General features: G+C 41.8%; 1 long non-coding RNA gene across 1 annotated transcript; it reads right to left on the reverse strand.

Annotated features, from left to right (window-relative positions):
* Positions 1 to 1,747: 1,747 nt before the first annotated feature.
* LOC110350383 (uncharacterized) lies at positions 1,748 to 22,745 on the reverse strand. Its single transcript, XR_002396927.2, has 4 exons — positions 22,625 to 22,745; positions 6,617 to 7,623; positions 6,323 to 6,403; positions 1,748 to 2,086 (listed from the first exon to the last, which is right to left on the reverse strand). It is a non-coding gene; the product is annotated as an uncharacterized LOC110350383 (long non-coding RNA).
* Positions 22,746 to 23,741: the final 996 nt, after the last annotated feature.

Raw genomic sequence — 23,741 nt, forward strand, 5'->3', positions numbered from 1 at the left:
TTCCTTAGTGTATTGATTAGCTTTCTCATAGCTGAGAAACAATACCCAACTCCCATAGCTTCAAAGAGGTTTACTTTGCTTATGGTTTCAGTCCATGATAGGTTCCAAGGCAGAGACATCATAGTGGAAGGGCATGGTGGAGCAAAGCTGTTTAGTTCTTGGTGGGTGGGAAGTAGACATAGACCTTAATGTTCACACCTCCATGATCCACCCCCATATACCTAGGCAGGTGTTTCAGCAATCTCTGGGGTGGATCTCAAAGTCAATCAAGTTGAAACTTCACCTTCACTGCCACACTTAGCAATTTTAGACTTAGATCCAGGAGTGTCAGATTTGTCTCTCTCTGCGGATGGCTGTGGCTCTCATGTCTTAAGCTCTAAGGCTCCTGACAGTTGTATTTCCCACTGTGGAGGGAGAAACCCTGGCCACATGGAAATGAAAGAATGTGTTTGTTACATGAGAGGAAGAGATTAGAGAGAGGTCTGACAACATTCAGGTCCTTGGCTTTGGTTATTTCTCACATTTTGAGAGATGCCCCAACATTCTCATAATCAGTTCTCTCTATGTTAGCTTGAGTAGCATATCTGTCACTTGTAACCCAAGAGTTCTGACTAGTGAAGGCATGTTCTTGTTCCATGAGTCTATGCTGCCTTCCCACCTTGACTGTGAACCTCTCAGGGCCAGATACAACACCCTTTACTCTGTTTCTGCTCACAGTGCCCAGAATAGTGCCTGGCCCTGCAGCTGCTTCAGACAGATGTGCAGCTGACAATGAGGCTCAATCAAATACTCTGCTCATGGAAGGTTTCTATATATTCCACACATGATGTCACAGGACCATTTTAAATCTGTGCTCAATATTCTGGTTTAAATATGCTAAAAATGTTCCATGGCAAGGATTGTGGACTCTTTCAGAAAAGAGCTTCCGGCAGGTATTTTGTATTAGGCATAGTAGAGTTTGAGGATGATGGGAGCTGCTAGGAGAATTATTGTACTTAAAATGAAGCAAAGTCATCACCTGTCCCTCTCCACCATAGGTCATCCTAAACCTTTCCTGCTCCACTGAGCAGCCTATTTATCAAAGAGGTCACTGAAGCCACAATCAGCTTCTTTGAGACTGTAGGTGTGTAGAGGGTTTGAATCTTTCTCAAGATCTTTCACATACATTTTTCTATTAAGTTCTTGTTAAGGTGTAAAGTCCTCAAGGCCAGATGCTTTATTTTTCATACAAAACCTAGCCTGGGCTGGGTTTTCTAGTAAACATTTGGGCCCAGATTCTGGCCAGTGTTTTTTATATGCCTTCTATGAGCCTGGGCCTGAGGTCTCTCTCATGTGCTGTCTCTTTTATTCCAGAAACCCCATGAACCCAGGATTTGTGGTCCTTATTTAATAGATGAGCAATAAACACACACAGAGAGGTATCAAATGATTTGTGGCAGACCACACAGCTCCTCAGAGGATATGCTAGGATTTGGCACTACTTCTAGTTCAATTCCCACATAACATAGGTAATAATGAATGATGGAAAACTCTCATGAATGAGATATTCTTTAAAAAAGGAGAAAGTGGAAAGTATTTCTTCAGGTTGAGGAAAAATTAGTCTAAGTGAGTTTCCTCTTCCTGATTCTAGAACTGCAACTTGGGTAAGATGAGTGGGGAAAACTTAAAGAAGTGTTAAAAGACTCAGTAATTAAGAGAACTGATATTTTAATGCAGCAATTTAAAAACAGTAAATGAATGAATAAAACTATAAGGAATAAGATATCAACATTTAAATTAATGACAGAATTTGTTGAATTAGGGTGAGGTGAGTGATATGAGACATGCAAGGGCAGGGCTGGAACATGAAAGGTTGGGAAGATACTGTCATGAGTTCATCAGAACCCATTTGTCTTCATGCTTGGCTGGTAGACAGACCACTGTCTCCTCCTTCTTTGCAATGAAGTGTGGCTATGTGACCAAGATCTAGTCAATGGAACATTGATGTGAGCCACCTCACACTTGGCCATAAAAACATCCAACATTCAACTCTCCATTCTGTTTCCCTCTTCCAGCTTGAAACAGATGAGCATGGTGACCCTAGAAGCTAAGATTGAAAACAACAGAATCAGTAAATAGAAAGAATCTGGGAAATAATATCACTAGTGGGGGAAAATGACACACTGGTCAGATAAAGGACCCCTTGTTTTAAGACTTTTAGGAAATATAAATCTTTATATTGTTATGCACTAAGATTTTGAAAGTTGTGTACTCCAGCAGCTCACATTACTTTAGCACAGAACTTGTTACCAGAAGTGCGGTGTTAATATTACAAAAACCTAAAATATATGATATGGCTTAGTGATCAGGTGGTATACAGCAAGGAAACTAGTTTTAGAATGACCTAGTCTGCTTTCTGTTGCTAATAACAACACCACAGGCTAGGTAAATTATAAGGTTTCTTTGGGCTCATAGCTTGTCCAAGGTCAAGCAGGTGCCTCTGGTGTTGACCTTTTTGCTGAAGTTCCTGAGACATCACATAGTGAGAGACAGGGAGTACACCAGACACCAAACTGGCTTTTATAGCAGACCCATTCTTGAGACAATTCATTAACCTATGAATCCCTTAACCCATTAATTGCATACATGGAGAAATCTACAGATGAAAGCAGAGCCCTAATCACCTCTTAAAGGCCCTGACTAGTCCCATCTCTTAATATCTCATAAAGGGAATTAAATTTCAACATGAATTTGGGCAGGGACAAACCATATTCACACCACAGGATGGAGCCTGGAAATATGAAAACCCAAGATATACAAAAGTAAAGTATTTGGTGAAAGTATCACCTGTGATAACTTGGAAGGTAGACAACATGCCTACTGAGCCCACTGCTCTGGGAACACAGAAAAGGGCCAAAGCAGTAATATGAGTTGGATTTTGCTTTCTGCTTTTGGCAATATATTTCAAGAAGAAGATGAGTTCAAGAGAGATTTGGCTGGTTAGCCTTAAGACAACTCTTGAGCCTTTGAAGTTGCACAGGAAGAGGGGAACTTCAAATGTTGTGCCGCCTTAACAGCCTTAACTCTTCAACACCCACTTCAGATGTGGCCACGGAGCAGATTGGGCAAGAAAGAATCTCTAAGAGCCTGGGATGGGGAGCCACAAAAACAATGCAAGAGATAGGTTCTGCCGGAGAACAGAATCAGCACCTAATTCAAAAAAATCTCCCCACTTCTCCTTACTCCTCTAAATCCTAGTAGCATATTATTATTTATGTGGGCTTCTTTTGCCTTGTTCTTTGCTGGGCTGGCTGCATGTTCCCTGAATGCTGGAGTAGTGTGCAACGTGTTGGCCAGGAGACTTTTATAGTCTTTAGCCCAATAATTCCATGTCTAGGAATCTGTCAAGGAAAGAATCTGATGTAAAATAAAAATATAAAATAAAGATATCCAGTGCAATGTTACTGAAATGGTTAAAAAAATGGATACTACCTAAATATCAGTGGTGAAAGGAATAAATGATTTAGGAAATATATAGTATATTTATAGGGTGGTATATTATTTATTCATATTACTTATTCCCATTTGTATAGGAAAAGTTTTTAATGACTTGGGGAAATGCTTATGATGCAAAACTGTGTATATCAAGACTTCAATTATGTACGAGATATATGCCCAGAAAAAACTGGAAAGAAATGTGTGAAAATGTTCCTGGTGATTGTAAGGGGAATTGCCGGGATCACTGGAAGTAATATCTTTGGAGTGTTGGGTGATGTATAGATTTTCCACAGAGAGCATAAATTGCTTTTATAATTAGAGGATAGCATCCTCTTTAAAAGAGAAACAAATGATGAAATTTCTCTTCTACTTGCCATTCTTCCTGTCTCAACATCTGACTTGATATACTGAAGACAACATTGACCTGAGAATCAGGAGACCGGAGCTCTAGATTAATTTGGAATGTAACTTTTGGCCACACTTGGGCTTTTCCCCTCATTTGTACAAAGAAGGAGCTGCATAAAACTGAACTGGCCTTTCCAGTTCAAAAAGTCTATACAAATATGCTGAATCACTCGCTAGTGTATCATTCTTTTTCATTCCCGAAGGTAAAACCAACCCCAAAATCTTGGAGCCTGATAGACTTTGAAATTGGCCCTTATTTTAATTCTCAAGTTCTTAGCATGAGAGCAACATTCAATATGGTTCTGAAATATCTCATGCAAAAAAGTGCCAGAGTCATAGACTGAAATATTTATTTGAATATAAATGAACTCGGATTTGCCAAAATACGTTCCTCCTGTTGTCATGGACACAAATGCCTGACTTTCTGATTTGCATTTCTTTTCTAATGGGTACAATATGTTTCAGCTCCTCATTGGTGCTAGGATTGGATTTGAGAAACTCACCATTCTGTGAGCTCCCCAAAATGTCAGCCATGGGGAACTTTTGTAGTTCTGATTCTGCTTCACCTAGCCAGCTGGAAGAAAGTTTGTGGGCAGCCCCCATGCCATGTGCTCAGGACAGGGGCTCTGAGGGCTCCCCACCCTTTCCTGACAGCCTCCCTTGGAGGTACAAACAGTGGGTTTTCTAGGTTCCAGAGTGCTTCCACCCATTGCCTATCTTGGAATCTTGCTCAGTCTGAGCCAACTCCCACTTCTTTTGGAATTTACTTTTGTTCTCTTAATCTTTAAGGGTGGAGATTGCAGGAATTCTTTTCCTGCAAATATTCCTGTTCCCTGACAACATCAGCTCCTTCTCCTACTTGCTCCCATCTGCCCCTCCCTAGAGGTGCACATCCTCAGGGTCACATTTCACTGACTCCTCTTTACTCCAAAAAGGACAATCCCTGAATCCTGCCAATTTTACCTCTAATGACCCTTCTACTTTCAAAAGGATTCTTCCAATGTTGTCCATGCTATAGGGACAAAAAGTCTTTCAAAAATGGTAAGAGATTTCACTTAAAATCCTATAATAGTTTGACCCTGACATTAATAGAAAAGTCTTCAACCTTGACTGTGCCTTTCAAGGGCTGCCCCATCTTGCTGCTCTCTCCTTTACTAATCTCCTCTCCTACCCCTCTTCCAGGTATATGGGCTGCCTTTGTGTTGTTTCTCTGTGCCAAGCTCTTTTCCGCCTCCAGTCTTGACACATGCTGCTCCTTCCCATGGAACACTTCCTCTGCTCCACCTGGGGTCCCTCACTTTTCACACCTTACCTTTAGTGCCTCTAGTTCAGGGCTGCCTTCCCTGACCTCTCTAGGAGATTTTGTTTAATATGGATAGACAATACTCATGACCCCTGGGCTCTTCCTCTATGGACATGTCACAGGTGGAATTACATACTTATTTAATGCCTATTTTTCTGCCAATTGGTAAGCTCAATGACAGCCAAGATCATCTCTATTCAGTTTGCAATTAGGCCTCCAGCTTCTTATGGACTGACTATTGGGGACATGATAGGTGCTTGATATTTATATGAATGACAATGAATTCTGCAGACTGATTGTCAAAATAAAGGTCTAAAAAAACAAATTTAACTGCAGAAGCCCCAACCTGCAACCCTACTTCCCCTGATAAAACCAAATAATTCAAAACTTATCTCTAGCTCATTGCTCACCAAAAAAATGGCCAAGTTCTCCGTACCACCACACACCAGCCCACTGGAGTCTGACCTCCAGCTGTCTTTCTAGCCTCATTTCTTTACCCCCACCTGGACTTTTGGTGCGGGGGCACACCCAGCCCTTTAGAACCTTCTCATCTCACTGGGACTCTGGGGTCAGGGGCTTGGCGCCTCCGGCGGGATACCCCTTTCCCTCTGCTCTGGTGGAAGATTTCTGCACACCCTTCAAAGCCCGGCTCAGAGGAAGGAACCCAGGCCTTTACCCTCCCCTCAGAAGCCCCTCCTACTGCCACTAGCTCATGCAAGCCTGCAGCTTTATTCACCCTCGTGCAAATTCCTTTAGAAGAAGAATACTGCCTCACACTCCTTGTACCACTGGGACCAGCAGAGTCATGAGTGAATGTTCCACCCTACCCCTGTCTTGCCTCTCTGCTCAGATAAGAAAGAACATTCGGCTCCCTTCACCTGCCAAGCCCCTCTCCAATCCCTTCCTGATTGGTCCCTCCATGAGAGCAGATGTTGACAGTGTGACCAGACAGAGTAAGGGGACTCTGAAAAGGTGGGTGGGGGTCCTGTGTCATAAAGGCAGGACTGAGTCTCTGGCTCTCCTCTGCCTGCCAATCCAGTGAGGCACCTGCCCTGCCACCCTCCTCTCTGATGGACACAGCTCGGGCACCTGAGCCCGAGGGGATGAGTTACACAGGGCCTCCTCTGAGTGTCTCACCTGGCTCTGACTTCCTGGCAAAGCTTTATTTCCATTCTCAGCTCCTCCCAGGGAATCCTTCAGGCGAAGATGAGGAAGGACCTTGGGCACAGGACCAGTTGTTAGTAATAATGCACTGCTTCATTTTCTATCTGATTCTAGTGCACTGGGTGCACCTCATCAGTGGGGTCCTAGGGACCCACACTGATTCTCAGAGGTGATAGCAACAAATGCATATTCTTGTTTCAGAGTGCCTGGGTTCAAATCCATGCCTGATAGCTTATTGACTGAATGACTTTAGATCAATAACTGTACCTCCATTTCCTCATCTGGAAGATGGGGAAACCAGTAGCACTTATTCACAGGGCTGTTGTGGAGCCTAAGTGAGAGATCCTGAGCACAATGCCTGGCATGCAGGAAGCATCCACACATGTTAGGGTCCCTGGTAGGGTGCTGGAATGAAAAATCTAGAGTCAGAAGGTACCTGTCTTATTCCTGGCTCTGTCTCTCATACCTGGAAGTGAGCTTGACACATGAATGCTTATTGAATGGATTATGATTGTTGTTATTGTTAATAATGTATAGAAAGTGCTCACGAAAACTTTTTTTCTCACTGGAACTTTTTAAATGAATGAATGAATGTCCCTCCAAAGCAAGGGGGACACACACAGTTTGTGTAGAACATACACTCATTGCAAGAGACAGGGGAGTGGGTTTTAATAAAGCCAACTATATGGACACAGACCAGGGAGGCCTACGCTTTGCATTATTTGAAATGTCAACCAAGTTTTCTAGATTTGAACAACCCTGGGATTTCAGAACAGGCACATGATAGGAAGTATGGTCTGTCCATCTCCTGCCTGTCTCAGGTGTTCTTCCTGGTTTTCTGGACTCAGATGAATAGGGTATAGTCTATGACAGTGGTGGCAAACCTACGGCATCCATGTTATCATGCTTTTTTTTTTTTAAAGACAAAAGATGTTAATGTATGAGTTGTTTTTTTCTAAACTAAAACCTCAGTATTCAGGTTTAATTGCAGTGTTGGCACTTTGGGATAAATAAGTGGGTTTGGGGTTGTAGTTTGGGCACTCATCTCTACAAGGCTGGTCTATGACTCAATGAGCTCCCAGGTCACAGTTGTGAGTGAGTGCAACTCCTGGAGGATGTCCTCAAGTATCCAACCCCAGCTCTGTCCCTTGCTTGGTGAGTCCCCTGAGGATGCCTCTCTCTGTAGCTTTCATGACGGAGTTGGACCAGATCAGTAGTTGTTAAACTCTTTGAGCAGAGAAACCCTTTATTTCAGTGAAAATGCCACATGGGACCTGAGGGTGAAAAGCAGATGAAAAAGGAGTTAATAGGAAAGGGGAGGCAAGCTCTGTCTATGCGCTCAGTCCCAGGGGGGCCTCTGGGTAACCCAAGAATTCAAAGACCGGTGAAGGGGGCCATTCAGCATTATTCATGATCCTGAGGTCCTACAATGTAAGCAGGCCTACGTTGAACCAACCAAGGAGTTTGCTTGTTTTTTAGTTTTGTTTTAAAAATAAATTTAATTTTAGAATACTTTCAGATGTGCAGAAAAAGTGTGAGGTAGTATAGACTGTGCATATAACCCACACTCACTTTCCCTGTTATTAACATCTAACATTAGTATGGTGCCTTCATCACAAAACAATCAGTTTAGATATATTATTGTTAACTGAAGTTCATCCATTATTCAATCTTAGTGTTTTTCTAATGTCCTTTTTCTTTTTCAGGACCCTATCCTGGATTGAACAGAATATTTAGTATTCTAATTCAGGTCCTCTTGGCTGTGAAAGTTTCTGTTTTAGCTTAGTCTGCTATAATGAATATACCATAGACTGAATAATTTAGAGAACATTTGTTTCTCACCGTTCTGGAGATCTGGATCTGGAAAGACCAGGAGGAACATGCTAACAGATCCAGTGTCTGATGAGGTCTTACATCCTTGTTTGCAGATGTCTATTGTCTCATTGGATGTGCATGTGGTAGAGGGCACAGAGCCAGAGCAAGCTCTTAGTTCTCTACTCATAATCAACTTTGTGAGGGCCCTACATTCATGAGCTAATTTCTTCCTAAAGTCCCCACCTCCTAATGCCATAATATTGGAAATTAAGATTTCAACATGTGAATTGGTAGAAGTGGGGGGAGGCAGAGGACACAAACATTCCCACCATTAGGGCTAGACTTTCATTTTTTTGATGGTCTTAATAGTTTTGAAGGATGCTGGTCAGGTATATGTAGAAAATCCCTCAACTGAGATTTGTCTGATTTTTTTTTTCATGGTTATTCTGCATTTCTAAGTTTCTAGGAGGGAGACTACAGAGATAAATTACCATTTTTTTCTCACCGTATCAAAGGTTTATACTCTGACATGACTTATCACTGCCAGTGGGGATCTTCAGTGTCCCATGTGTTAAAGGCTTGCTTTCTAGGGTGTTGCTACTGAGAGGTGGTGGAATCTTTAAGATGTAGGGTGTAGTGGGAGGTCTTTAGGTCACTGGAAATGTGCCCCAACAATGGGATCTAGCTGCTTCTTTTTTCTGTCTTTCACTCCCTGACAAAATGAGGTGAAAGGTTTTGCTCTGCCATGTGAGAGGTTTTGCTCTGCCATGTGCTCCCACCATGGTGTGCTGCCTCACTGCAGGTCCAAAGCCACAGTGTCAACCAGTCATGGAGTGGAACCTCCAAAAGTGTGAGCCAAAATAGGCCTTTCCTCTTTATAGTTGGCTCATCTCAAGTATTTGTGGTAGTAATGAAAGCTAACTAACGCAGGCATATGAAATGCATTTTGACACAATATTTTCAGTTTACAGTAGGTTTTTTGGGACACAATCCCATCATAAATTGAGAAACATCTGTATTTACCTTAGTCTGGATTTATAGACATTTCTTTTATCCTTTGGGGTCTAATCCTATGTAGTTTTATTTCTTTTGTTCAAATTTTACACAAGGGGCTTTTGTTACAGAAGGACTTGTCTAGCATATGGTCCTGCACCAGGAAAGAGAAAGGAGGCAGAGAGACTGACTGTTGGTTTAAAAGGAGGGATGGGGACTGAGTCACAGGAGACTTTCATTCTTTCTGTGCTTCCTGCTGTTGTGGGCTCCCTGGCAGCTGCTGCTGAGGATATTTTAGGGAAGTGGTAAAAGGAAATACCCTTCCTATTCCTGTTCACTACCTCAAAGACTTAGAAAAGAATTAGACAAAGAAAAGCCTACCTGTCTGGAGCCCACCTCCCCTTCCTCTAGATGGTTTCGATGGCAGGATTTAAAGAGGCAGCCACATGAGCTCATGTCCTAGCTTGGTACTTAAGGGACATGTGGAAAAGCTTCACAAGTCAACCGGGGAGCAAAGAAAACGGCAAGGTTCCATGGTTACCATGTTCTTTAATGGCTTGTGGGCATGTATGCATGCATACGTGTGTGTGTTTTTGTGTAGACTGTTCCTGATGATTTACGGGTCTGCAAGGGGGAAAGACAGGAGTAGCTGAGAACTTAGCTGCTGGAGGCAGGGGGCCTGAGTGTAACCTGACTGTCCTTCATCAGCTGCCCACAGGACCCTAGGGAGGATACCTTGCCTCTCACACCACTGGGTCTTTGTTTCCTCCCCTGTAAAATGGGGCATTTCTCAAGCAGCATAAACAACATCAAGAACAAGGCCAGAGATAACACTGCCTTTTGTTAGGTTCTTACCGAGTCATGGGTGCTGTGCTAAAGGCTTTACTTGTGTCATCTCATTTCATGCCCATAAGAACCTGAGAAGTCAGCATTATTGTCCTCAGTTTATAAGTAGATTGCTGAGTTGGAATTTGAATATTTAAAATCATAGTAAAATATATAAAATGACCATTCTAACTATTATTAAATGTTAATTTGAAGACATTAAGTACATTCACAGGTTTTTTTTGGCAACCATTACCACCATCTATCTTCAGAACATTTTTCTCATCCCATACTGAAACTTTGCTCCCATTAAACAACAGCTCCCCATTACCAGGCCTTGGTTCTACCTCCTGGTAACAAAACTTTAATGATTATGAATGCAGACATGCAGGCCAATTCCTGGGTTCAAATCCTACACCACTTCAGCAATTTTTGTCTGCTTTCTGTGCCTCCACTTTCCATCTGTGAAGGGGGACAGTGGTAGAATTTTCCGGGAAGAAGGAGGCTGTCATCTGAGAGACGATCCTTAAAAGGAAACCTGCACAGGAAGATCTGGGACAGCTTTAGGATGCAAATGCATACAGTTCAAGCTCGGAGCTCAGACCTCTCTGATTTAGAGTGGAGCATGATCTTTGAAGCCAGTAAAACCAGGGTTTTCAATATTAATGAATGTGAACAAGTTTAGGTAGAGCAGTGCAAGGGAACTAACATAGGCCATATACTGTTATCATAGGATTGCAAAGGAAATTATTTCCAATGGCTAGGAGGTTGCTGTTTACACATCACCAGTGCACTAATTGCAGAGGGCTCTGCTCTTCCTCAAAGCAGGCTCCCTGGGCCCAGTTTCTGAACTTGTGTGGGCAAACCTTTTCCATCTGAAGGTAGAATGTTTTTCTTTATAAAAATGTTCTGTGATTCAGACTTTTCACGTTACGTTGGTGGTAACCAGTCATATGATGACCTGGTCCCAGGTGCCTGGCTTGGGGGATAGAAACAAACTGCTCAGGGCGCCCCCCCAGTGGAGATGCAGGCTTGGAGAGAGACAGGCAGGGCTAAGGCTTCTCAGGAGAAAGTGAGGGTTGACTTTGGATGATGGGTTTGGTTTGATTTGGGACCTGCTCCTTGTCTTACACTCCTTCATCTATCCTCCTCACTCATGTCTACCCAGCTTTCTTTTCTTACTCTCATTTGCCCTTCCCATGGGGCTCAAATTAGGGTCTAGGGACCAGCTTCGGCAGTCAGCATCCTCCCTCAGGTGCATGCTGGTCCTGTGAGCTGTGGGTAGGTGAGGAATTACTCCTTCTTTGAATTCCAAGGACGGAATGCAAGCAGGCTGGTAAAGCAGTAGTTCTCAAACCTGGCTGTACATTAGCATCATCTTGGAAGTTAAAAAACAACAACAAATCCAACTTATTCCTTGGTCCCATGCCAGACCAATTAAATCAGTAGGATAGAGAATCATAGCAGTAGAGCTTTCTAAACATTCATTCCCTTTGCTCCAGGGGAACCATAATCCCAGTATGCCTTACATGGCTGTTGGAGGTTTCTGTTTTATTGTTTTTCACTCATTGATGAGCACAGCTAATTCATTACTTAAATCAGCCAGCTTTTATTGAGTACTTCATACCAAGCACAGAACCATAATTTGGGGGTCCAGAGGTAGATGACATAATTCTTGCCCTTAAAGACATCTGAGCTGGAGCAAGAGACCTTCTGAAGTGAATGATGCTCTGGGATGACCAGGGCTGTCCAAGAGGAGGAACCGTGAAGGGGCTTGGATTACTTATCGGGCGGGGGGGGGGGCGGGGGGGGCGGGTAGGGAATGTTTCCTAAAAGAGATGGCATCCTGAGTGGACCTTGAAAGATAGGAGGACTTCTCCAGACCCAGAGAGAGGCAAATGTGGTGAAGAGGGAGCAGCAAGGGCAAAAGGCAGAAGTGTGAAGATGGACTGTGGATTTACCACTTGGTGTCTGGTATTGGGATAAGAGGCACCTGGCATTGAGGAACTGTTCATAACTCTACAAGGCAAGACTATTTTAATCTCCTATTTACAAAGCAAGAAACTGAAACATAAAGAGGTTGAACAACCTGGCTAAGGTCACACAGTCAGTGGAGGAGTTTTGCCCTGGTCCCAAAGCAAAAACTAGTAAAGGGGATGGGGAAAGGGTAGGGACCTTAGTAATGGCCCCAGCGTGACCTTATACTTGTAGACTATGTATATGGTGCTGCATGATTTATAAAACACACTTCTCTTTGTGCTCAATAGATCCTGGCTGGGCTGACCTGCCCTCCAGCCCTCTGAAGCCAGATGGTAAGGAAGTCAGCCAGAGGCTCTGGGCCAGGTTGGGGGGGAAGTGAAATTTCTGTACAGGGTCACTGGCCCTGGAGCTCCCAGGCCAGGCTGTGGGGTGTGCAGGCTCTGAGGGGGGATGTGTTATGCTGTGATTGCCTAGAACACAGATGGCATCATTTGGTGACTTCAAGGATTCCTACAGTGAAAAGTTGAGACATGTCATTAATTTGGAACAACATAGATGTTCATTTGGTGACAGCATTGGGACCTAGCTAATAACTGAGTGTCCTCATTTTCATTGAGCTTCTCCATGATTATAATACTTTGTCTTTTATAAAATGACATACCTATGGAAAAGCTAAGAGATCACTTTTCTATTTATATATTGTTTTTTAAAATAAGGTCTTGCTACGTTACATAGGCTGGTCCCAAACTCTTGGGCTTAAGCTATTCTCCTGTCTCAGCTTCCTAAGTAGCTGGGACTATAGGTACACATCACTATCAGTTTTTCAAGAGATTACTTTTAAAAAGCAAGAGTTCTGGGTATTGGGGATCCAGTTGCCCAATTAGGACAATACATGACCTGCTTGTAAGGGCAGTAGGTTAGTAGGAGAGTCTCATAATGTGCAGGGCCAAGCTGCATCCTACAGCTCAGCAGGAGTCCATTTATAATTCCCAAGGCCAGTTTTGAGGGACAAGGACCACTTGGTATTATAATCGAGCTCAAGTGGAAAGCTCTCATCACATACTTATAATGACAAAAGTGAAGATTTGTTTAAAATCCACATCTCTAGAAATCCTCTCTTACAGAGACAAATTAACTAATTTGAGGAACAGAGTCAGTCTGTGTTAAACACAAAGAGGATGAGAGAATTAATTAAAGAGGAGGGGTGGGATTGATCTCAGTGTCTGTAGCCTTGGAGCGTGGTTTGACACTTCCCTGACAGCCTCCGGTGTTTGTGCTGGGATGCGCTTCAGAATGGGTCCTCTCTGTGCAAGGCAGTGCAGAAATTAGAGGAGCAGACATCATAGGAGGCATTAGGGTCTGTATATAGGACCCGTCTATGTGGCATCTGAGGACAGCTAGAAAAAGGGGCCTGTTTTGGAAGGAAGCAGCCCTGAGAGGGCCAGCTTGGCTGACAAGGGTGGCTGGTCCCTCTTGTCCCCTTGCTTCATTGGCCAGGTGCCTCTGTAGAATCTGTACATGGGGGCCCAGAAGGCCTGTTCTCAGGGGTCATGTGGTTAAGTCTTTGAGTTTGAGATCCCTCTTCAGGAGGGTAACCTGGAGCTAACCTATGAGTCTGGTAGACTTGAGTTTGAATCCTGGCTCTGTCTGTTGTTGGCTTTATTCCCCTATCTGTAGATTGGGAGTAGCCAGTACTTCCCTTACCATGTGGCTTTGAGAATCAGTGAGGCTTCATAGCCCAGGGCCTGTTGCTCAGAGAGTGCTCAGGAAAAGGTAGTGTGAGGAGAGTGTTACTGCCTTGGAAGAGGTCAGAGACAAGCTGTTTACAAATGTAAGTGTTATTATTATACACATATGATCAGGTCAACTGGTCAGAAGAGAAGACAACTGCCACTGAAAGGGAGCTTGCCACTATCAGCTCCTGGGGGTAACTGGGAATATGTTGTGCCACATGGTACAGCTCCAGTGCCTGTTGGGGGAAAGGGCAAGAGTCTTGCTGTAGTTTCCATAGGAAGAAAGAGTCAAGGTGGGGAAGCAGTCGCAGGGCTGCTATCATTCATTTTGGGGGGGTGGGGGGGTGGAATCTGGGCCTTAGGGGCCATCTGGAATTTCTGGTGCCTGATGCTTGTGATTATGGCAGGGAATGTTGGCCTGGAGTGTGAGAGCCCTGTGAGAGCCCAATCTAGGAAGGATCTGGTGGATGAGGGTTTTGGACTGGTGGCTTTGGAATGAAAGGTTTGTTGCTGGGGAGTAGTCTGGTGTCTCTAGAAATTTACTGGCCTTGAGAAGGATAGTCTCTCTTCAGTCTGAGAGTCCTCAGATGCCAGAGCAATAAGAAAACAAAATAAGAAAATATGGTTAATACATACACAGAAAAAAGATAGGTAAACAGATAATTTCTGAACACCGTGTTGCAGGCTCCATTCCAGTGGTGGACACTGAGGAGTGAGGAAGGACCCCAAGAGGCAGCTATGATCTGAGCCAGATGAAATGCAGAAGGACTTTCCCAGCAGAGACAGAGCCCAGAGCTATGAGCAGCCTGGGCTTGATGGACAACAATCATGTGTGTCTGAAATGTCAGGGCAAGAGGAAGTGTGGTGTGGTGTCAGGGACAAGTCTGCAGAGACCAGTTGGGGTCTATTCCTAAAAAGCCTTGAGTGTTCTGACAAGGATCCTGGAGTTGATGCTGTAGGAAATTGTGTGTGTGTATACAAGATAGAAAAGTGCATGTGTATGTAAGAGAGAGAGGGCGTATGTGTATGCATGTGAGTGTGAGTATATGTATGTGTGAGTGAATGCATGAGTGTGAGCAAGAAAGAGTGCATATGTACATGTGAGTGTATGTGTGTGTGTATAGTGAATGTGAGTGTATATGTGTGTGTATGTGTGAGTGTGAATGTGTTGTGATGCAATATCCTGAGCAGGTAAGTGCCTTGGTTCAAGTTCAGCTTTCAGTAGATTCATTTGGTGGTGGGTGTGGTCCTAGAGCTGTGCTTCTCTTGGTGGCATATCTGACTCACACTAGGGTCTCTGAGGAGCTCACTAGGGACACTGATGCCCAGGCCCCTCTGCAGTCCAGTGACGTCAGGATGTGCAGAAGTAGGGTATGGGAGATGCTGTGAAAAGTTCCCTGAGCAACTGTAATACCTGAATGAGGCCAGGAGTCTGGTGAAGAGGCTGATACAATGGTTTAAAAGGGTGATTTTAAACTGCAGATTGCAAACCATCAGCAGGTTGTGACATTAATGAGTTAGGGCCATCACTTGAACAACAAATAAACCACATTAGAATAATAAACCAGAATGAATCACATGTATTAAGTTCTGTTAGGTGACACTTTGGTTTATACGAGTGTGTATGCTGAGCAGAGATATGCAGCATTTTTCACATCTATGGAGGGTGGGTCTGGGTCAGACATTTGAAAGCCACTGGCCAAGAAGGGAGAAAGTAGAGTCATTTCTACCCTGGGCCTTGCTTAAATACTTTGTGTGGCCTTGCTTAAATACTAATCATGAGGATCTAATCAAGATGACAGAGTGGTAAGCAGCAGAGAAACAGCCTCTCCAAGATTTGGTGTCCAGACATTGGAATATAGCAATGCAGGGAAGAGAAGAAGGAAGGAAATGGGTCCTAAGGACCTGGGAAGGGTCTGAGGCAAGAATCGAAGCCCGCAGGGAGAGCAAAGAGAGAGACCTCAAAGCAGAAGAAGGGGATAGCAAGCACCACTTTTTTCCTGAGCCCTGACTCACTGTGTGGGAGGGGTGCCTTGAACTTGCAGATGCACAGTGACTGTTGGTGACCCCAGAGGCCTCCACAGAGAAATACACCAGTGGAATGGAGCAGTGGACTCAGCAGACTGCAGTGACCAGTGAGTTATTCAGATTCAGACATCCCCCAGAAGAGGGTCAGTAGCCATCTTGGAGAGGGCTCAACTGAGCTTGGAACTCAGAGTATCTACTGGCTCCATCTAGTGGTTCCCACTTTCCCGGTAAGGGTGCCGAGTTTAAATCAGCAGGAGGCCAAGGAGCCAAATTCAAGATGGCAGGAGACACACAGTGTCACAGATTGAACAAATCAGGTCCCAGCCTCACAGCCAGAAATTAGCCTGAACTTCAGTGGATCTAAAGGTGCAGCTTGCTGGGAGTATCCACTACCTTTCCATAAAGCTACAGCTGGCTTGCTAGTATTAATCAACATGGATCTGCACTCCATCTGACCACTTTGTCTATCAAGGACAGGAGAGATATGCCTTGAACTGGACATTTACTTTTCTTGTTTTATTTTTTTGATTATTTATTCTTGTTTTATATGAGTGTGAAAATGGTTTTGAGTTATTTTGGTTATTGTTGTTTTGTTCTTGTTTTTATTCCTTCCTTCTGTCATTCTTTCCTATCTTCTTCACCCGTTTCCCAAAGTTTGCAAAATCTTCCTCCAGCCTTGCTTCTAATTTCTTCCTCCTCTTTTATATCTCTATTTTCCCCCTACCCCCTTTTAAATTTCCCTGAGGGAAAAAAATCACCATACTAAGGGACTATTTACTGTGTACAATTTTCTGGTTTGTTTTGGAATTTGTTATATAACCATAAATCTAGTTCATACAGTTAAAGGTGCCAAATTAACAGCTACCACAGTTTGTCATTTTCTAGGCTATGTTTGATGCTGTTGTTATAGCTGATTGTACCACTTTAACCAAGGTGACGTAATTGTTCTAATCAGTTGTTCTTGCTAGTATGTCAAGACTGAGATTGCCTAAGTGTCATAAACAATTTTATAGGCCAGCGCCAAAGAACTAGGGGCTGGATCAAGTAGGCAGGAACTTCTCTTCCCCAATAAATTGAAGAGGTAGGCTTTTGCAAAAGACTCAAAAGCTATACTTGGAAGACATCTCTGAGAAGTAGTAATTTCCTAAGGGTTCTAAATACTAGCAATAAAGCTATTCACCATTAGCAATTTACAAGCATCAACCCAAGGATTAAATTCTTAAAAAAGAAAATGAGAAGGCACTTAAGCAAAAATGCAACCCCAGACTTCCAGCTCACCAAAGGCAAACCTAGGGGACAGTGAGGTGGATCAAGTAGAAAAACACCCACCTGAATGCTTTGAAGTGGTAACAGTGGAAGTAACAAAGCAAATGAATGAAGTTCTAGAAAAAAATCAAATCAGAAATAATTTCTCAGATAGCTACAGAAATGGTAACCATAATGAAAGACACACTGAGTGACTCTAGAGCAAATACAGATTAAAAAGAAATAGAGGAGCTTAGGAAAATGTTGGAAATCATGAATGTCCAACATGGGAAAGAAATGAAATCCATGAAACATTTAAACTGATATCCAGAAAATGAAAAATTCCATTGAAGGTAGACACAGCAAAATGAGACAATCTGAGAATAGAATATCAGATTTAGAAGACAAGACTGTGGTTAGAGATCATGAAAAGAAAGATGTCTTTGAAATAGCAAGGACCATGAAAAATCAACCCAAGAGCTGCTAGATGTTACAAAGAAGAATAACATAAAATTGATTGGAGTCGATGAAAAAGCAGGAGATAGTGCAAATGAAATTAAAAACCTGTTCACAGAAGTAATGGCAGAAAACTTCCCAAGCAGATAAAAAGAATTTGACATACATATAAGTGAGGCATATAGAACTCTCATTAGCCACGATCAAAAGAAATCTACACCAAGACATATAATAGTCAAGATTCCAAAAATTCAACACAAGATCAGAATATTAAAAGCTATTAGGGACTACAACCCCATGAACCTCAACAGAATGAATCCACCAGGCAAGGCAAATAGTTAAACAGAGGAGGGGAAAAAAAGAACTAAAAACAAGAAAATAGCATGACAAGGATAAGTCAATACATGTCAGTCATAACCATTAATGTAAATGGTCTCAATTCAACAATCAAAAGAAACAGACTAGTAGAATGGATCAAGAAGCAAGATCCAAAAATATGCTGCATACAAGAAACACAGAGTGTTCCACCCCACAATACCAGAATACACATTCCTAGGGGGCTGGGGATTTAGCTTAGTGGCACTGCGCCTGCCTTGCAAGCCCATCCTGAGTTTGATCCCTGGTACCAAAAAAAAAATGAATACACATTCCTTTCAGCTTAACATGTGATGTTCTCCAAAATAGATCACGTACTAGCTCATAGAACATGCTTAAGTAAATACAAAGGAATTGAAATTGTCCTATGCATATTATCAGAGTATAGTGCATTGAAATTGGAAATCAATGGCAAAAGAAACCACAAGAACTACATAAACACATGGAAATTAAATAATACTCTCCTGAACAACCAATGGTTCACAGGTGAAATTAAAGAAGAAATTATACAGTTTCTACAATTAAATGATAATGCCAATACAACATACCAGAACTTATGGGATGCAACAAAAGCAGTCCTACAAGAGAGATTTATAGTGGTGAACTCTCATATCAGAAAACAGAATGAGCTCAAATAAACAACCTAATGTTGAACCTTAAGCTTTTAGAAAAACAAGAGAAATTCAAGCCCAAAGCCTGTGCGAGGGAAGAAATTATAAACACTAGAGCAGAAATTAATACAATGAAGACTAAGAAAAAAACCACAAAGAATCAATGAATTCAAAAGTTGGTTCTTTGAAAGATGAAATAAAATTGACAAACCCTTAGCCAAACTTATCAAAAAGGAAAGAAAAGACTCAAATTTATGCAATTAGCAATGAAAAGGGTGAAATCACAAGAGATCCTGTAGAAATGCAGAAGATCATCAATACCTACTCAAGAACCTATATTCTAATAAGATGGAAAACACAGAAGAGATGGAAAGATTCCTAGATACATACGAATTACCAAAGCTAAATCAAGAAGATATAAATATTCTAAATAAACCAATATCAGTCAATAAAATCGAAGATGTAATTAAAAATGTACCAACAAAGAGAAGCCCAGGCCCTAATGTATTCATTGTTGAACTCTGTAAGAAATTTAGAGAAGACCTTATGCTGATACGTCTTAAATTCTTTAATGAAATTGAAGGGAAAGCAATATTTTCAAATTTATTCCCGGAAACAAGCATTACTCTTATACTAAAACCAGAGAAGGATTCAACCAAAAAAGAGAACTACAATCCCCTAATGAACATAGGTGCAAAATGCTCAATAAAATATTGGCAAACGGAATGCGGCAAATCTACAAGAAGATTATACACCATGACCAAAGAGGATTCATTCCAGAGATGCAGGGATGGTTCAACATATACAAATCAATAAATGTAATACACTATATTAACAGAACTAAGGACAAAAACCACATGATCATCTCAATAGATGCAGAAAAAGCATTTGACAAAGTTCAACATCCATTTGTGATAAAAGCCTACAGAAAATTGGAATAGATGGTCTTTATCTCAATCTGATAAACCCAACTATGACAAACCAACAGCTGACATCACACTAAATAGACAAAAAAATGAAAGCTTTCACTGTAAAATCAGGAACAAGACAAGGATGTCCACTGTCACCACTCTTATTCAATATAGTTCTGGAAACATTAGCCAGAACAATTAGACAAGAAAAAGAAATACAAGGAATAAGGATAGGAAAGGAAGAAGCTAAATTATCATTATTTGTGGATGTGCATTGAAAAAAATGAAACACCTAGGAATCAATCTGATGAAGGAAGTAAAAGACTTCACATGGAAAACCATAGTACTCTGAAAAAGGAAATTGAAGAAGATATCAGAAAATGGAAAGATATCCCTTGTTCTTGGGTAGGAAGAAGCAAAATAGTGAAAATGGCCATACTTCCAAAATTGTTATACAGATTTAATGCAATCACTATCAAAATACCAATAGCATATCTCACAGAATTACAGAAAAGAATCTTAAAATTTATTTGGAACCAGAAGACACCTATAATAGCAAAAGTAATTCTGGGCAACAAAAGCAAGGCTGGAGGCATCACAATCCCTGACTTGAAATTATACTACAAAGCTACTGTGACAAAAACAGCATGGTACTGGCAATAAATCAGACTTGAGGATCAATGGAATGGACTAGAAGATACAGAAACAACTCCAAAAACCTTTTATTTGACAAAGGAGCCAAACACCTTCACTGGAAGAAAGACAGCCTCTTTAATAAATGGTGCTGGAATAATTTGGCTTTCCACAAGTTGTAGTTTAAAATTAGATCCATATCTTTCACCATGCACTGAACTAAAATTGAAGTGAATCAAAGATCTAAATATTAAAACAGAAACATTAAATCTGCTGGAAGATACAATAGGTACAACCCTTGAAGACATTGGTATCGGCAAAGACTATGAACAAAACCCTGATCCCACAGGAAATATCATGTAGAATCAACACTGGGATCTCATCTTATTAAAAACCTTTTGCACAGCGAAAGAAACCACCAACAGAGTGAAGAGACAACCCACAGTGTGGGGAAAAAATTTACCAGCTGTTTCTCAGACAAAGGACTAATATCTAGAATATATAAAGAACTCCAAAAAAAAATCAGACCACCCAGATTTAAAGATTCAGTTCAAAAATGGGCATCTGAAATGAATAGACTCTTCTCAGATGAAGAAGTAGAAACAGCAAACAAATATATGAAAAAAATGTTCAACATCACTGGTCATTTGAGAAATGCAAATTAAAACAATGCTGAGATTCCATCTCACTGCAGAAAGAATGGCTATTATCAAGAAATCAACCAATAACAAATCCTGGTGGGGCTGTGGGGAAAAAGGAACTCTTCTCCACTGTTGGTGGGAACCACTGTGCAACCACTGTGCAAATCAGTGTGGAGATTTCTCAAAAACCTAAAACTAGAGGTTCCATCTGACCCAGCTATTCTCCTACTTGGTATCTTCCTGAAAGAATTAACAGCATCATAGCACAGTGACATATGCACACCCAAGTTTGTAGCAGCACAGTTTGTAATAGCTAAATTTTGGAAACAACCCAAATGCCCATCAACCAATGAATGGATAAAAAAATGTGGTTTTTTTGTTTTGGTTTTTTTTGCACCAGGGATTGAACTCAGGACTTTGCGCTTTTGAGGCAAGCAGTGGCACCACTGAGCTAAATCCCTGGCCAAAATGTGGTTTTTTAATACAATGGAGTACTACTGTGCCATACAGCAGGATAAGCTTGAGATATTTATAGCTAAATGAATAGACCTTAAGACCATACTCCTAAGGGAAATAAATCAGACACACATATTCAAATATCACATGATTTCTCTGGTGTGAGAAACTGGAAGTGTAAATAAGAACCAAATGTACAATAGATATTGGGAAATGGGAAGAAAATGTTCAAATGAGATGTGAAACAAGGGAAAGGGTATGAGGAAAGGAAAGATGGGATAAGAAAAAAACAGAATAGAAGAAAAAATGGAAACAAAGCTTTTGAAATAAAGAGGGGTTGAAGGGAAGGGAATGCGAGAAAAAGAAGAGGCAAGATATATCATATATGGGTACAAATTCCCTATGTTGGATGTTATCATTTTGTATATCTAAAATGAATAAAATAAAAAGAAAAAAAAATACTGCACAAGTGCCTGGATAGAAGAAGCAAATGCAGGTTATGTAGCTGATAAGACTTAGGCTTAAATCTTGGTTTTTACCTTGTATTGGTTAGGTCTTGTATAACAAATTGTCTGTATTAATCAGGGATTTCCAGACAAACAAATAATAAAGTATGTGTGGTTGTATGAAGAGATTTATTATGGGAATTAGACTAAGAAGTCCCACAATGTCATCAGCAAGCTGGAGCACCAGGAAAACTGGTGGTATAATTCAGCTCCAGTCCAAAGGCCTGAGTACCAGGGAGCCACTGTTGTTAAGTCCCAGAGTGTGAAGGCCCAAGAACCAAGAATTCTGTTGGCTAATGGCAAAAGATAGATGTCCCAGCTCAAAAAGAGAAAGTAAAATTTTCCTTCCTCCACTATTTTTTTCTGTTCAAACCCTGAACTGTTTGGATGATATCCATCCCCTTTGGTGAAAATAATTCACTGATTTAAATACTAACCTATCTGGGAACATCCTCATAGACACGCCCAGAAATAACATTTTCCAGCTGTCTGGACATCCCTTAGCCCAGTCATATTGACACATAAAACTAACCATCATACTGTGCTAAAACCTCATAGCTTGAAACAATTTACAGTTCTCATTAGTCTGAAGGTAGGCTGGAGGGTTCTCTTGATCCAGAACAGGTTGGGCTGGTCTTGGCTGGGCTTGCTCATGTGTCTGTATTACTAATGGGTCAGAGAGGGGCTGGCTGGTCGGGAAGGGCCTGAGCTGAGACAAAGCACCCTTATTCTGTGTGTCTCTTATTGTCGAGCAGGCAAGCCTGGGCTTGTTCCTGTGGCAGTGGCAGGGTTCTGAGGGACAGTAGATGGGCACAAGTTTGGAATTGGCTTATCTTCACTTTTGCTGCATCTTACTGGCCACAGCAAGTCTGAGATTGATTTCAAAGGGTAGAAAAATGTCTCCAATTCCTTATGGGAAATCTCATTGCAAAGGGCATGGGTACAGGGAGGGGTAGAAAACTGGAGCCGATTTTGTAATTACTTACCTTACCCCATACCTGGTCAGTTTTTAAAATCCCTTTAGTCCTTAGTTTCTTTATCTAAAAATGAGAAGTAATAATACCTACCTTGTTAAAATTGAGTTAAAGTTTATAAGACTTGTAATGCCTGCAGGGCTCAATGAGGAGAGCAGTTACAATTATTGTCGTTGTCACTATTGCAATAATAATTTTTATTACTATAGTTATTATAAGGACTGGTAGAAAATCATTGTACTGATCTATATTCTATTGCTATAATGAAATACATGAGTCTGAACAACATCTAAAGATAAGAAGTTTCTTGAGCTCACGGTTTTAGAGGCTGAAAGTCCAAGATCAAGTGGTCCCAGGGGCTCAGCCTCTGGTGAGGACCTCTTTGATTGTGTCACATCATGGTGAATGACATCATAGTAGGAATATGTGCCAGAAGGTGGGATCCCATGTGAGACAGGATCCAGAGAGGAATTCAGGGGTCAAGTTTGCTCTCATATAATAATGCTCTTTCTTAAGAACAGTTCACTCATTCTGCAAGACTAGTATCAATCCCTCCCAAGGGCAGCGCCCCCAGTGACCTTATTACCATGCAGTAAGTCTCAGTTCCCAGCAAGCTTTCAATATGCCAAGGAGCTTTGGGGGATGCATCCAAAGCATCTCCAGGCCATGGCAACCATGGTTCTGACTTGGGGAGACAAATGCTGCCTCAGTGAACCTGACTTTGCTGGGAAAGGAAAGATGCCAAAGCATTTCAGATTCTGTTATGGCTTGTATATAGACGTCCCCCCAAAGCCTCACGTGCTCATAGGTGGGGTTTTTGGAGGTGGCTGGATCTAGGGTGCATAATACTGGGATTAAGGATGTGTGATAACTAAATTGGTTTAGCATAGTTCCAGGTGTGGATAATGGAAAGCCCATCCTGGCTGTGGGTGGCACCACCCAATAGGCTTATAGCCTGAATGGGATAAAAGTCCAGAAGGCTGCTTGCTGCCTCTTGCCTGCTCTGCCATGAACTGCTTCTCCACCATGCCCCTCTGGCATGCCACCCTGCCTTGAAGCCAGCTGACTATAGACTGAAACCTTTACAAACTGTGAGCCTTTAACTTGTGGATGTTGGGTATTTTGTTTCAGCAACAAGAAAAGTAACTAAGACAAGGACATGGAAACGTTTTCTTCCATTTCATAAGCAAATGATTATTATTCAAGATAA

This window comes from Heterocephalus glaber, unplaced genomic scaffold, assembly GCF_053883595.1.
Source record: "Heterocephalus glaber isolate CG9 unplaced genomic scaffold, H.glaber_assembly_v1.0 deba00001452, whole genome shotgun sequence".
NCBI classification, from domain to species: domain Eukaryota; kingdom Metazoa; phylum Chordata; class Mammalia; order Rodentia; family Bathyergidae; genus Heterocephalus; species Heterocephalus glaber.